General features: G+C 37.9%; 1 long non-coding RNA gene across 1 annotated transcript; it reads right to left on the bottom strand.

The window, feature by feature from the left end:
* Window positions 1-594: 594 nt before the first annotated feature.
* Window positions 595-11405, bottom strand: LOC123628542. The gene is made up of 3 exons (XR_006731694.1): window positions 11394-11405; window positions 11136-11238; window positions 595-886 (listed from the first exon to the last, which is right to left on the bottom strand). It is a non-coding gene; the product is annotated as an uncharacterized LOC123628542 (long non-coding RNA).
* Between the last annotated feature and the right edge of the window lie 5022 nt (window positions 11406-16427).

Raw genomic sequence — 16427 nt, 5'->3', positions numbered from 1 at the left:
GTGGAGATCAGTATGGAGACTTCACAAAGAACTAAAAGCCAGATCTATCATTCAATCCAGTAATCCCACTACTGGGTATCTATCTAAAGGAAAATAAATCATATCACAAATATACCTGTACTCGTATGTTTATCACAGTACAATTCACAATCGCAAAGATATGGCATCAAGTGTCCAACTGAGGACTGCATAAAGAAAATGTGACATATATATATGCCATGGAATACTACTCAGCCATTAAAAAGAATGAAATAATATCTTTTGCAGCAACTTAGAAAGAACTAGAGGCCATTATCCTAAGTGAAATTACTCAAGAACAAAAAAACAAACACTGCATATTCTCACTTATAACTGGGAGCTAAGCTATGTGTATGCACTGTTGTACAGAATGGTATAATGGACATTGGAGACTCAGAAGGGGGGAGGGTGACAGGGGAGTGAGGGATGAAAAATTACCTGTTGGGTACAGTGTACACTCTTTGAGAGATGGGTATACCTAAAGCCTAGACTTCACCACTATAAAACATCCATGTAACAAAATTTCTCTTGTACCCCCTTAATCTATTGAAATAAAAAAATAATTAACACATAGGGTTCAGGTTTGCGTATTTATTTCTGCTTCATTCAGTCAATTGGAGCAAGTGATGATCCCGGAGCAGAAGGACCTCCATGAAAGGTGGTAGTGGAGGAGGAGGTCTTCAAACAAAGGTAATAGTGGTCATGGTGGTTTACCATTTATTCCGGGAACAGAAATTTGAGGAGAAGGACGAACTCCCTCAGGCAGAGGTAGAGCTGGTAGAGATGTTGGTAGGGATGGCACTCCATCTGCCTGTTGATGCAGTGGACGAGATCCTGGAATTTATGAGCTACCTGAAAGTCCGTGTTCCTGTAAGATAAATAATCCAATGTTTATATTGTTTCAATAAAATATGCATCTCAGAGTACATAACAGTAAATGTGATTTTTTAGAGATTATACACTGCTTATTTAACAACTTTCAGGGTCTTAATAGTGTATGTAAAAGACTTGTATGGCTATATGATAAGCATTTTAAACTCTAAACTGACTTTCTGCTAACACTCTAATGCTAGGAAAGTTGGCATCCTCATCAAAGGCCTTGTGAAATACTATTCCAAAATAATGAAAAATTCAAATATGATAAACATATGCAAAGGAGATTTGCTCTATATGGTTGAGCCTGTTATTATAGATGAGTTAGTTAAAATATGGATAACTAATACAAGGTCATGAGTTTGATCCACTCGGGGGCCAATTAGCTTTACACAGGGCCTGTCTCATAGTGTTGCTGACCTAGCTGTCTTCTAATGCCAGTACTTAATAAGTAACATCCATTTGCATAGTAATATATGTTTATCAAAATTTTTACATCTAGGCCGGGCGCGGTGGCTCACGCCTGTAATCCTAGCTCTGGGAGGCCGAGGCGGGTGGATCGCTCGAGGTCAGGAGTTCGAGACCAGCCTGAGCAAGAGTGAGACCCCGTCTCTACTAAAAATAGAAAGAAATTATCTGGCCAACTAAAAAATATATATACAAAAAAATTAGCCAGGCATGGTGGCTCATGCCTATAGTCCCAGCTACTAGGGAGGCTGAGGCAGTAGGATCGTTAAGCCCGGGAGTCTGAGGTTGCTGTGAGTTAGGCTGATGCCACGGCACTCACTCTAGCCCGGGCAACAAAGTGACACTCTGTCTCAAAAAAAAAAAAATTTTTACATCTATTATCACTTGTGGTCCTCAGTATAACCCTGTAATATAGGTAGAGCAAATAGTTTCATCTGACCACTTATAGATGAGGAAACAAACTCTAGAAGTTTAAGTAACTAGTCAAAGGTCGCAAAGTCAGTGTGAAACATGATTGGGATTTGAATGCAGTTCTTCACACATCTAATTCAATTCTCTTTCTACTATGGTAGACTAACTGAATGCATTTTATTTACCATGAGTTGAGGACAAAACAGGCAAATGTCCTTATCTGGGGAATAATAAAAGGAAGAATAGTGGAAACTTTCAGAGATGTGAAAAGCAAAGTAGGAGGATAGGAAAAGCTTTATTGAAAAGAAAGAGTCAAATATTATAGATATAGTTAAGCAGAGTGAGCTAGGAGATGGCCACCAGATTGAGTCATTTGGAGTTCACTGTGAACTTTTGATATAATTTTTCAGTAGAATGGTGGAAACATAGCATCTCATATGGTAAGAAGCAATCTTCACTTTCTGCATATTCCCTCCAAACATAAGCTGTCTTGAGGAGAGTACTTGCACAGTTCTAATGTGTAGACCACCTAGGGAAGATTCTAAGCATGCATAGAAGCTTTGGTCAAAGAGCATGTAGGTGGAAATGTAAAGTTTACAGTTTTTGAACCAATGGTAGTCAAGATTATGAATGTCTACAAAAGCTTTGAGGATCATCTAAATGATTGAGGATTTTCTTTATGACTGAACCATAGGGTGTACAGATATTCATTGTATTATGAATATGTCTGTATGCATATATGTATATATATGTGTGTTGAGGGTGTATATACAAACATTTATATCCCAAATATTTTGTTTTCTTCCCTCTCTTATTCTCTTATGTGGCATAAGACATATTGACTTTATATCATAGTATTTAAGTCACAGGATATCAAGTATAAGATAAACATGATTCAAGAACTTTATGTCCTCTTCTGGGGAAGAGGCTAGTGGTTTTTGGTTGTACATGAAATAGTTGTATCATATTAGGCAGAATGTGATTTTGTTATTGTCTTTATTTGGAGATTAAATATGGTTTAAAGAGATGTGTTTGGGTGCAAAGTTGACAAGGGGTAGAATTGTGATGAAACTAGGCCATGGAGTGCCAAAATTTTTAGTCAGATGTTATTCTGGGTGTTTCTGTGAGGCTGCTTTTGGATGAGATTAGCCTGTACATTGGTATACTGAGTAAAGCAGATTGTCTTCCCTAATGGGGATGGATCTGATCCAATCAGCTGAAGGCTGGAATAGAACAAAAAGGCTGACCTTCTCTCTAGTAAGAGACAATTCTTCTAGCCTGACTGCCTTCTAACTGCGGCATCAGCTTTTTTCCTGCCTGTGGACTCAAACTGAAACATTGACTCATCCTGGGTCTCAAGCATGCTGGCATTTGGCTGGGAACATCACCATCAGCTCTCTTGGTTCTAGGCCTTTAGGCTTAGACTGGCACTAAACCATTGTCTCTCCTGGGCCTCTAGCTTCCTGACACACCCTGTAGATCTTGCGACTTGCCCATCTCCATAATCACACGAACCAATTCCTTACCATAAATCTCTTCATATGTGTGTGTGTGTATACACACACACACACACACACACACAGACACACACATATCCTATTGGTTCTCTTTCTCTGGAGATTCCTGACAAGTACAATGATGAACCCAATTTTTCAATTTATCACAAAAATTTCCTCTTAAAAAAGTTTTGCTTTTGTAGTATATTCTGTCACAAAATATTTAGGGCAGTTTAGGAAACTAATGTTCAAGTCTTTTCCCCACATGGAAATGATTTGTCTCAAAAAATCAAATTTGTAGAGTTAAGTAAACTAAAGTGTACAATTGCCAGAAAGTCTGCTTCTGGTTATATTTTTCTTCCATTTAATGAGATAACTTTCTGCCATAGAACTCACTGTGACATGATGCAATACATATCTTGTCATTTTACCTGGGTTCAACATTACTGAAATTCTGTTCCAAGCTCTGTGATTTCTTTCTTTCTTTTTTTGCATCTCGAGTTTACAGTCAGGCTCTGAATTTTTCATTTATTGCAATAATTGTCACCATAAATGCACATTTAATGTGGTTCCCAGAAAGCTTTAAGCAATATTATATATGACATAAATGGAAGATTCTTTGCTTTATTAATTCCCAGACCTTCAGTTATGATTATTTTCATAACATTAGGTATCCCTATAGGGGTGGGGCTAGTACTGGTGTTGTAGGGATAGTAATGAAGAAATATGCCACAATACATGGCAAACAAACCTATTTCACTCCTCAAAAAAAAAAAAATAAGAAAGAAAGAATGTGCCGGGTGCGGTGGCTCACGCCTGTAATCCTAACACTCTGGGAGGCTGAGGTGGGAGGATCACTTAAGGTCATGAGTTCGAGACCAGCCTGAGCAAGAGGGAGACCCATCTCTACTAAAAATAGAAAGAAATTAGCTGGGCAACTAAATATAGAAAAAAAAATTAGCCGAGCGTGGTGGTGCACGCCTGTAGTCCCAGCTACTCAGTAGGCTGAGGCAGGAGGATTGCTTGAGCCCAGGAGTTTGAGGTTGCTGTGAGCTAGCCTGACTACAGAGCACTCTAACCTGGGCAACAGAGTGAGACTTTGTCTCAAAAAAAAAAAAAACCACTATATATATATGTTTTTTAAAAAAAGAAAAAATAGGTGAATGAAGGAGTTTTTCTTCATATATCATGGACATTGTTATCAGTTTGCTTTGAAAATTAGATCTTAATAATTAATACTGTTTTTAATGTTATGTACCTTATGTTTAATAAAAATGAAACCTAAAAATAAGCCATCAAGTAGTTCAATTGCTTAACTATATTTAACCTGGAGAAGAGATTGCACTTCTAAAACACTTAAATTAATGCACATTAATACAAATCAGAACCTTTCCCCTGAACATTTAATTATCTAGCATCAGAAGTGCTCCAAAACATCAGATGATACAATGATATATATGCCATAATGACATTGTTCTTGAGATGGCTAACCAAAACACCTATGTAAAATGTTATGAGAGGGAATGTGAGAGGTTAAAATGCAGTGCTAAACCAGAGGAATCATCTGAATGGTGGACATTCTTCTGCTGTGTCCAGCTACAGAACCTACCTCAGTCATGCCTCTAAACAGGTTCAAACAAACCTGAATAGTTAAACACCCCTTTAGACTTTTCCTCAGCACAGGGATCATTTTCAAGAATAAACCACATATTAGACCACAAAAATGGATTAAAGCATTCAAAAAAATGAAATCATTTCAAGTATTTTCTCTGACCACAGTGGAATAAAACTAGAAATTAATAATAATGGGATCTTTGGAAACTATGCAAACACATGTAAATTAAACAGCATGCTCCTCAATGACCAATGAGTTAATGCAGAGATTAAAATAGATGTTATAAAATTTCTTGAAACAAATGAAAATGGACACTCAACATATCAAAACCTATGAGATACAGAAATAGCAGTAATAGAAGGGAAGTTTATAGCAATAAGTGCCTAAATCAAAAATTAGAAAAACTTCAAATAAACAACCTAACTGTGCATCTTAAAGAACTAGAAAAATAAGAGCAAACCAAATCTAAAATTAGTAGAAGAAAAGCAGTAAAAAATATGAGAGCAGAAATAAATTGAAGTAAAAAAAATAAAAAAGATCAATGAAACGAAAGGTTGGTTTTTTTAAAAGGCAAACAAAATTGACAAACCTTGAGCCAGACTAAGAAAAAAAGGGAGAAGACCCCAAATAAATAAAATCAGAGATAAAAAATGAGGCATTATGACTGATAGTAGAGCAATTAAGGAATCACTGGAGACTATTATAAGCAACTATATGCCAATGAATTGGAAAACCTAGAAGAAATTGATAAATTTCTAGACACATGCAAACTACCAAAATCAAACCAGGAAGAAATCCAAAACCAGAGTAGACCAAAAACAAGTAATGAGAGAAAAGCAGTAATAGAAAGTCCTCCACCAAAGAAAAGCCCAGGACCCCATAGCTTCACTGCTGAATTCTACCAAACTTTTAAAGAAGAAATAATACCAATCCTACTCAAACTATTCCAAAAAATTAAGAAGGGGGAATACTCGCAATCTCATTCTATGTGGCCAATATCACCCTGATACCAAAACCAAAAAAAAAAAAAAAAAGGAAAAAAGAAAACTATAGGTCTATATCTCTGATGAACATAGATGCAAAAATCCTGACCAAAATACTAGCAAACTCAATTCAGCAACACATTAAAAAGATTACCCATCACGATCAAGTGGGATTCATCCCAGGGATGCAAGGATGGAGCAACATACACAAATCAATCAATGTGATACAGAACAAATATCAAAAGAATGAAGGACAAAAACTATATGATTATTTCAACTGACACTGGAAAAGCATTTGATAAAATTCAACATCCCTTCATGACAAAAACTCAAAAAACTGGGTATAAAAGGAACATACCTCAACATGATAAAAGTCATATATGATAGACCCACAGCTAGTATTATACTAAATGGGAAAAAACGAAAGCCTTTAATATCTAGAACAGGAGAAGGATGCCCATTTTCACCATGGTTATTCAACATAGTGCTGGAAGTTCTAGTAGAGCAATCAGACAATTCAAAAAGTAAAGGGCATCAAAATTGGAACAAAAGAAGTCAAATTATCCTTGTTTTCTGATGATCTGATCTTAGAGAAACCCAAAGACTCCAACCAAAAAACTATAGAACTGATAAATTCAGTAAGTTGCAGGATACAAAATCAACATACAAAAATCAGTAGCATTTCTGTATGCCGACAGCAAGCAATCTAAAAAAAGAAACCAAAAAAGCAATCACATTTATAGTAGTTACAAATAAAATACTTAGGGGAAAAACATAACCAAAGAAGTGAAAGATCTCCATGATTAAAACTATAAAACATTCATGAGACAGGGACTGGTGGCTTAATGCCTGTGATCCTAGTACTTTGGGAGGCTGAAGTAGGAGAATTGCTTTAGCCCAGGAGTGTGAGACCAGCCTGGGCAATAGTGAGACCCCATGTCTAAAAAAGAAAAACAAAAAAATTAGCTGGATGTGACGCTGAGCACCTGTAGCCCCAGCTACTTGGTAGGCTGAGGCAAGAGGATTGCTTGGACCCAGGAGTTTGAGGTTGCAGTGAGCTACAATGATGCCACGGCACTTAAGCCTAGGCAACAGAGTGAGAACTTGTCTCAAAAAAAATAAATAAAAATTGATGAAAAAATTCAAGAAAAATTGAAGAAAATTGAAAAAAAAATAGATATTCTATGCTTACGTATTGGAAGAATCAATATTGTTAAAATGTCCAGACTACCCAGAGTGATCTACAGATTCAGTGCAATCTCTATCAAAATACTAATGACATTCTTCACAGAAATGGAAAAAATAATAATCCTAAAATTTATACCAAACCACAAAAGACCCAATATAGTCAAAGCTATCCTGAGCAAAAGGAACAAAACTGGCCGGGCGCGGTGGCTCACGCCTATAATCCTAGCACTCTGGGAGGCCGAGGCGGGTGGATTGCTCGAGGTCAGGAGTTCGAGACCAGCCTCAGCAAGAGTGAGACCCCGTCTCTACTAAAAAATAAAAAGAAATTATCTGGCCAACTGAAATATACATATAGAAAAAATTAGCCGGGCATGGTGGCGCATGCCTGTAGTCCCAGCTACTGGGGAGGCTGAGGCAGTAGGATCGCTTGAGCCCAGGAGTTTGAGGTTGCTGTGAGCTAGGCTGACGCCACGGCACTCACTCTAGCCCAGGCAACACAGCGAGATCTGTCTCAAAAAAAAAAAAAAAAAGGAACAAAACTGAAGAAATCACATTACCCGACTTCAAATTATACTACAGAGCTATAGGAACCAAGACAGCATGGTACTGGCATAAAAACAGACACATAGACCAATGGAACAGAATAGAGAACCCAGAAATAAATCCACACATCTATAATGAACTTATCTTCGACAAAGATGCCAAGAATAAACAGTGGGGAAAGGACAATCTCTTCAATAAATGGTGCTGGGAAAACTGGATATACATATGCAGAAGAATGAAACTACATCCTTATCTCTTCCCATATAAAAAAATCAAATCAAAATGGACTAAAGACTTAAATCTAAGACCTAAAACTACGAAACTACTAAAAGAAAACATTGAGGAAGCATTCCATGACATTGGTCTTAGCAACAACTTTTTGAGTATATCCCCAAGACACAGGCAACCAAAGTAAAATTGGACAAATAGGATCACATCAAGCTACAAAGCTTCTGCACAGCAACAGAAACAACTGACAAAGTGGAAAAACAACCCACAGAATGGGAGAAAATATCTGTAAACTGTCCATCTGACAAGTGATTAATAACTAGAATATATTAGGAGCTCCAAAAACTCAATAGGAAAAAATCAAATAATCCAATTTTTAAATGGGCAAAAGATCTGAATAACATTTCTCAAAAGAAGACATACAAATGGCCACAGGTATATGAAAAAATGCTCAACATCATCAGTCATCAGAGAAATGCAAATCAAAACCGCAATATTTAGGTTGATTGCTTCTAACCATACCATCAAACAATCTAATTTTATTGTCATTTACCATTTTAGTATAGTAAAGCAAGAGCTTTTCTTCCATATGTATTAGAGATGATGAAAGAAGAAACAATAGATTATATTAAGCTTATTTTATCAGTACAAACAAATCAATATTTGGTAGTTACGCTTCATGTCCTGAAATATAAAGTACTATATAGCTGAAACAATATTTAAAAGGTCTTGCAAAAGAGAAAGAAAAAAATATGTTATGTGATTAAATTATTAAAACCATTATATCTAATAATAGTCTTATGTTTTTTGAAATTTCTACTGCCTCATTTTTTTACTTTTTTGACTTTTGCCAAGTCCACACAAGAATCTATTAAGATTGAACAAAAGTGATTAGAAATTATCACATCAGATCCTTCAGGCATAAGTGGCTTGAGCCTTAAGTTCTATGCAAACTATTATTTCTTTTATTGTGGTAAAATATACAGAACATATAATTTACCATTTTTAGACTATAATTTTTATGTCAATTGCTAATAGAGAAATTAGCCTATACCACACATAAAACAAGCTACCACATATTCTTTCCTTAGCTAATTTACTATATTCAATGCTATGCTTGTCACGGCACATAACCAAGCATATATTAACATATTTGACCACATTCTCACCATATTAAAAATTATAAGTTTTTCAACTTTTATGTTTATATAATTCTTTAAATTTCTTTCATGGTTTATTATGAGTGGAAATCTGCCAAAGAGTCCATGTTTAAAATGATTAAGACTCCAAATGACTTTAAAACCAAAAGCCGCAAGAAGAGAACATACAATGAGACTCCTTAATTCCTGTTTCCTAGCAGAATATTTTACTTAAATAAATTGTATCTGGGGTGAAAAGTACAAATATATAGTAAAGTAATTTCTCAGGAATACTCAAACACTCCAGGTGCATGATTTTTAAATACATATATTATAGCCCAAATAATAAATTACTCCTAGTTAAGCACGATGTGTATAACTAAAGAACCTCTTTGGAGCAACAATGTAGTTTGCATTACTGTGCATACGGAGAGATGTGGAACTTTTGGGTGTGATGAATGTGTCTGTTCTCTTCTTCGTTGTGCTGATCCTTTCACAGGTGTCACATATGGCAATGTTGATCAAATGGTACACTTTAAACAAGGGATGTTTATCTTCTGTCAACTATACTTCTATTAATAAAGCTTCATTTTAAAAAAAAGGAAACCTGTGTGACTGGAGCAAAGCAACTAAAGAAGAAAGTGGTAAATGATGAGGACAGAGTAACCAGATCTTGTTGACTGATATTTGTGCTTGGTAGTTATTGTAATTCTAATTTAAAGGGAATGTGTTGGAGAGTTTGAAGCAGGGGCCTCATATGATTTGAATGATGTAAGACACTAGAATTACATATATGTGTGAAATTGGAAGAGACATTGAGCTCCTTAAGTCTGGGTGCTCTCTAGAGAATTTCCTTGAATTTCCTGAATTTGTGTCTGTGTGTGCATATGTGCTTTTAAAAAAAAAATCCCACACAATTCACCAGCTTCTCAAAAAGACCCTTGACCATAAAAACTTAAGAACCATTCATTTATTTCACCCTCACTTTAGTTGAGGAAATTGAAAACTGAAGAAGTAAATGATTAGTACAAAATGATGGTGACAAGTTGATGAGGTCATAATGGGTTTATAATGCCAACTACCCTCTCTCACCTGGCCCCCTTCTCTCTCCCTGCTCAGTGCTTTTGGTTAACAGAACATAACCATGAGGACCTGGCACGCAGTACAAGAAGCCAGTGTCTCCTGAACCCTGAACCAGCTAGCCCAAGTCACTAGGAGAGTGTGTGTGCCAACTGTGTGATCCATAAGAGGTTGTAAGCCAATACAAAGATGTGAAAGTACTGCCTTCTGACTCCCTCATCAAACCTGTATAACTTTCTAAATTACCTACAATAAGTGTGTATTATTAAAAACACAAAAGAAAAATACATCAGAAATAATAAGCTATTCACCTTTGATGTTACTGTGAGCCTGCCCTGTACTACAGAGAAAAGAATAATATATAATAGACATTTAACAGCTGTAGTTTTCTTTCTCTAAAGGCTCAACAAATGAGTTCATGCTGAATCTTTCCCAACAGTGATTTCAGTTAGTTGTAAGTAAAATTGCTTAACTAGAAGGCCACATGGCTGAGTGCACTTCACAAAGGAAGTTTCACAATTGCCTTCAGAAATTCCAGAGTAGGATGATAAAGGGTTCTTTCCTCAGCAATCCAGGGGGACAAACAGGATCACCTCAAATTCTTTCCCAGCTTTATGGTTTATGAAAATATCAAGCTACCCTGATAGGCTTCAAAGGTCTCAGGTTACTGAAATAACACTGCCTGTCTTTGCCCACTGTTGAGTACTCAGAACATAGCTATGATGCTGGTGGAAGCCTAATGAACACACGATTTCTACCAAACCTCCATAGTACCAGGCAAACTGGGTGAAAATATATCAGTCATGCTTCTAAAAATCAAGTCATTGACCTCTAGTTAAAAAATGACATTTTTCTGGGACTTTGAGTTTAAACTGAGGTCAGGAGTATCGGAAATTACCAGATAGGTTGATATTTCCAGTCACACAGGGAGAGCTCTCATGATCATCATGATTAACAACTAGAGCTATTGAGTACACATGGACACAGTGCCTAGCCAGATATTAAGAGAAGTTCAGTGAGACATCTACTTGAAAAATGAGTCTATTGTACAGAAGGGAGTAATGAAAGCACAACTGAGAATTGTATCACTTACTTATTAGATGTGTGAAATCAGAGCTTGATCTTTGTGCATGAAGTCTGGGTCCTCACCACTGCAGGGCAGCACTAGATGTAAACTGCTCTTATAAATCTGTGACCTGAAAAGGAAAGAAAGTATTGTTGAATACTTTTGCCACAGATACAAAGCAACTTTCCTAAGTAAGAATTTAGTGTGGAAACAAAAGAAACCAGTCTTTTTTAACAGTTTAAAACACAAGAACAACAACAAAAAACCCTTCCAGCCACTACTCACCCTCAGGAGGAATAAGCCTAAACTTGAAGATGGTCTGGACTTTATAGGGCAAACCCCATTGTGATGTCATCAATTGTGACCATGTAGTGACTTCATCCTGTAATGTGCTGGGATCCAGGCTTGTGGTCAAATACACTGATCAGCCTTTTCTGCTCCCTTAAGCTCTTGTCCCTGAAGTTAATGAAATAGGTAACCTGTTAGCCCCACATACACAGATAGAGAAATGTTCTCCCACTCGTGACTTATTGATTTTAGTGACAGTTGAGTTTCCTGGCACTAGATTCAAGCAACAGTTGGGATTTTGTACAGCACCATTACTCAAGTAGCAACACACAGCTTACAAAACTGGACTCAGCCACATAAGTGGGAGGCTATTGCAAGGACCTGTTTATACACATATCCAAAAAGATCCATTTTATAGAAGCATATAAATTTACTATGTGTGCTATAGCCTCAATTTGTTCAAAGCATCAAAGGTCTTAAACCATGTCATAATTCTGTGAACTATCAAAGTAACTCTGATCTTAATCCTGACCAATTGATACCTGCCAAACAATAACACAGCACCTCTTGCATCAAAATTGGAAGCACATTACTATTTGTCAATGACTAAAAAATTTACCAGGAAAAAATCAGTAGGAATCTCAGGATACTCTCTCAATTCAATTTCTACACCCAAATCTCCATAGGGTTCTCCCCTCAACCCCCTCAGGTCTTTCTTCCTGTGTCAGCTTCTCAGCAAGGCCTTAGCTGGACAATCTACCCAAAGGTAACAATCCCACACACACCTAACACCACTCCCCTTCCTTGCTTAGTTTGCTTTGTAGCACATGTGACTATCTATCACGATACCTACATGTCTTATTGCTCTTATTTTCTCAGTCTCCCCTATTATGAAGTGAGCTCCATATGAGCAGAAACTTTTTATTTTGTCTTTCATGGCTGTACTTCCAGCATTAACATGTCTGGCACATAGTAAATGCTCAACAAATATTTGATGGAATTAGTGAATGTCATCTTTGATCACCAACCCTAATCTTCATGCCATTACCAGAAGTGACTCTGTTAACAGTATAGTGTGCTTCTTTGAGAATTGCCTTCCATGCCTTTACACTCTGATATGAAGGCCCATTTAAAATTCATACCTTACACTTCACTTAAACCGTTGAATGTTTATTAATATATAATACTTAAAACAAATCACCTGTCTCCAATCCTGCCTGGAAACCTAAACAATTATAGCTCTGTAAGTCTTAGTTTGAACATTTTCACTCATATTTCTCAGTAACATACTGAAACTATGATTTTATTGTTCTTGTTTATTCTTCATCATGAATAATTTCAAAAAAGCAGACATAACAACAAATCAAAAATTCCATACCCACTAACGAACTTCAATAAGAACATTTCACCAATTATGTTTTATTAGCTTTTTGCTGGAATATTTTCAAGTATATTCCAAATACCTTGTAACTTCACACATGAATCCTAACAAGCTATACAATTCATGAGGTTGTATTAGCATCTACTAGAATATCCACTCTAACCAACTTCAGAAAAAAATAACCAATATGCCATCATTGCATCTGAGAAAAAAAAATTTTTTTTTTTTGAGACAGAGTCTCGCTCTGTTGCCCAGCTAGAGTGAGTGCCGTGGTGTCAGCCTAGCTCAGAGCAACCTCAAACTCCTGGGCTTAAGTGATCCTCTTGCCTCAGCCTCCCGAGTAGCTGGGACTACAGGCATGCGACACCATGCCCAGCTAATTTTTTATATATATATTTTTAGTTGTCCAGATAATTTATTTCTATTTTTAGTAGAGACGCGGTCTCGCTCTTTTTCAGGCTGCTCTTGAACTTCTGACCTCGAGTGATCCACCCGCCTCGGCTTCCCAGAGTGCTAGGATTACAGGCGTGAGCCACTACGCCTGGCTGAAAAATTTTAATTATTCTCTAATGCCACATGAAAATATCCATGTGCAATTTCCCTGTTTGACCTAAATATGCCACTGAATTTTAACTTGTTCTTATTAGGACCCAAAAGAAATAGATAACACTGCTTCAAAAATTTTCTATTCGTCTTTTAATCTATAACTTCTCCCCTTTTTTTCTTTGCCATGCCTTTGATGAGAGACTAGTTTATTATTTGTGCTGTAGAATTATTCACGTTCTGCATTTCATTGTATACATCCTGATACAAAACATGTTCCTTTATAAAGTATCTTGTAGTTAGATCTATGGCTTTGGCAAATTCACCTGCAATTGTTTTGGCAAGAACGTTCACAGCTAATGCTTTGTATTGAAATTGCATTATATGAGCACCCACATGCTATGTATCACACTTTTTTGATGCAAAGACGCATAAGTGACTTCCAGTATTCTCACCTTGATGCACCCACATTATAAAACTTCCCATCAGTCTTTTAACAAATTTTATTTAAGCTATGTGCCCGTTCACATTTTTATTATTGATATGCAAGTGACATACCATATAATTCACAATTTCAAACTGTACAAGTCAATGTTTTTTAACACATTCACAAAATTGAGCATCCATTACCACATCCAATTGTACAAAATTTTTGTCACTCCAAAAGAAAAGCTGATATTCATTAGCAGTCATTCCTCTTTCCACTCCCCCCAGTCTCTGGCAACTACTAATCCACTTTCTATATAGATTTGCCGATTCTGGACATTTCATGTGAATGGGACCATGCAATGTGCATTCTTTTGTGCCCGGAGTCTTTAATGTATTGTGATATTTTCAAGACTAAATCCATGTTGTATCATGTATTTGTACTTCATTCCATGTGTTATGGCTAAATAACAATCCATGGTATGGAAGTACCACATTTTGTTTAAACGTTCATCAGTTGGGCATCTGGGTTGTTTCTCCTTTGGGGTTTTCTGAAGGATATTGCCCCAAACATTGATGTACAAATATTTGTAGGAATATCTGTTTTCAATGCTCTTGGGTGTACACCTAGAAGTGGAATTGCTGGATCAGGTGGTAACTGTATGTTTAACTTGTTATGGAAATGCCAAGCTGCTTTCCACAGTGGCTGCATCTTTGTGCTTTCCCACCAGCAGTGTATGAAGGTTTCAATTTCTTCACACATTCACCACACTTGTTATTTTCCATTTTATTTTTATTCTAGCAAGTGTGAAGTGTATCTACTTGTGATTTTGAATTGTATTTGCCTAAATAACTAATGATATTGAGCATGCTTTCTTGTGCTAACTTGCCATTTGCATGGAGAGAGCAGAGAAGTTGCAGTGTGAGATCCCTGCATGTGTGAATCCAGCCTGTGCCCCCCAGGTTCACCTTGGCAAAGGCATTTAGCCTCTGTGGACGTCAGTTTCCTGGCACAGTAAGCGGTTATTAAATGGTGTCTGTTAAGAGAATGGGGACGGAGCAAAGCCTGTGACCTGGTTCTCTGTGTGGGGAATGGCCATTACTCCCTAAAGTGAAGGAGGAGAAAAACAGGGAGGAATCCAAACAGGGGCAGCTGAGATTCACAGCCCAGGCGTTTTTGGATAATTTCATCTGGGGAGGAGCTGGAAGCTCTTTTTAACTTTTTTTTTGAGGCAGAGTCTCACTCTGTGACCCAGGCCAGAATGCCTTGGTGACCACCTAGCTCACTGCAACCTCAAACTCCTGGGCTCAAGCAGTCCTTCTGCCTCAGCCTACCCAGTAGCTAGGACTACAGGCCAGAGCCACTGTGCGGCCAGCTTTTGTTTCTATTATTAGTTGTGCCACTACATTTTGTCTATTGTTTTTTTTTTTTTTTTTTTTTAGTAGAGACGGGTTCTCGCTCTTGCTCAGTCTGGTCTCAAACTCCTGAGCTCAAGTAATGCTCCCAGCTCTTTGCTTTCCATTTTCTACAAACTGGAGTTCTAGCAGAGAGTTAACCCAACCCCTGCCCTTCCCCTCCCCTAACCAGTGGAAGGCAGCTGGGTTTGGTGAGATTTCCTGTATTGACCTGAAACCAAAAAGGCAGCTGCCTGGCCAGAACAAAGCACCACGTGGGCCTGTTTATTGTCCTTGGCCATCCTGGTAATCCATACTCCTTGCTGCACAACCAGCCAGGGAATGTTTGAGAGACAAGAGTTGTGAGTGGACGCCAGACCCAAGGCTGCCAGGAGCTGGCCAGCAGGGGGACTTGGGGGCTTGGGAGAGCGCTTAGGGTAAAAGGGAGGCAGGAAGTTCTGAGGAGTTGGAGGTGGTGAAAAGCTGGTTGTACTGCCTTGGGGTTGATGCAGAGGCCGTGGATTTCTTTTACAGGTGTTTCCTTTAAGGGTGTTTACACTGGGGAGTGGACCTGGGCAGGGGTGATTTCAGTTTTCAGTTGAAACACTTCTGTATTTGTGACTTTTTTCCTTAAAATCAGTCAGGGACTGCATCGTCATGCCCATCAATTCAGGAATGGATTAGTAAACTGTGGTATATGTATACCATAGAGTATTACTCAGCTGTAAGAAATAACGGTGATACGACATCTCTTTGGTTCTTCTGGAGAGAGCTGGAACCCATTATATTAAGTGAAGTATCCCAAGAATGGAAAAACAAGCACCACATGTACTCACCAGAAAATTGGTTTGCCTGATCATCACCTAAATGCACATTGGGGAAGGATACCAACTGGATATCATACTGAGGCGGGGGTGGGGGGGAGGGGATGGGTTTATGCCTACATGATGAGTGCATTGCGCACCATCTGGGGAATGGTCATGCTTGAAGGTGCTGACTCGGGGAGGTGTGGGGTGGGGGGAGGGGATGGAGGTATGACTACATGGTGAGTGCCAGGCGCACTGTCTGGAGAATGGACACGCTTGAGGCTCTGACTCAGGGGGATGGGCGGAACATGGGCATTGTATATAACCTGAGCTTTTGTACCCTCATAATAAGCTGAAATTAAAAAAAATGTCACCACAGTCAATTGTTTAGCAATAGAATAGCCCGCAAGTTTCCCATGAGTCTTGGGAGCTACTAGACTATTATTTTAAAAGGCTCTTTATTTGCATAGGCGCCCTCCT

The sequence above is a fragment of the Lemur catta genome, chromosome X (genome assembly GCF_020740605.2).
Source record: "Lemur catta isolate mLemCat1 chromosome X, mLemCat1.pri, whole genome shotgun sequence".
NCBI lineage: Eukaryota > Metazoa > Chordata > Mammalia > Primates > Lemuridae > Lemur > Lemur catta.
Note: the sequence above shows the minus strand (reverse complement) of the source record. Positions and strands in the feature narration are given on the sequence as shown.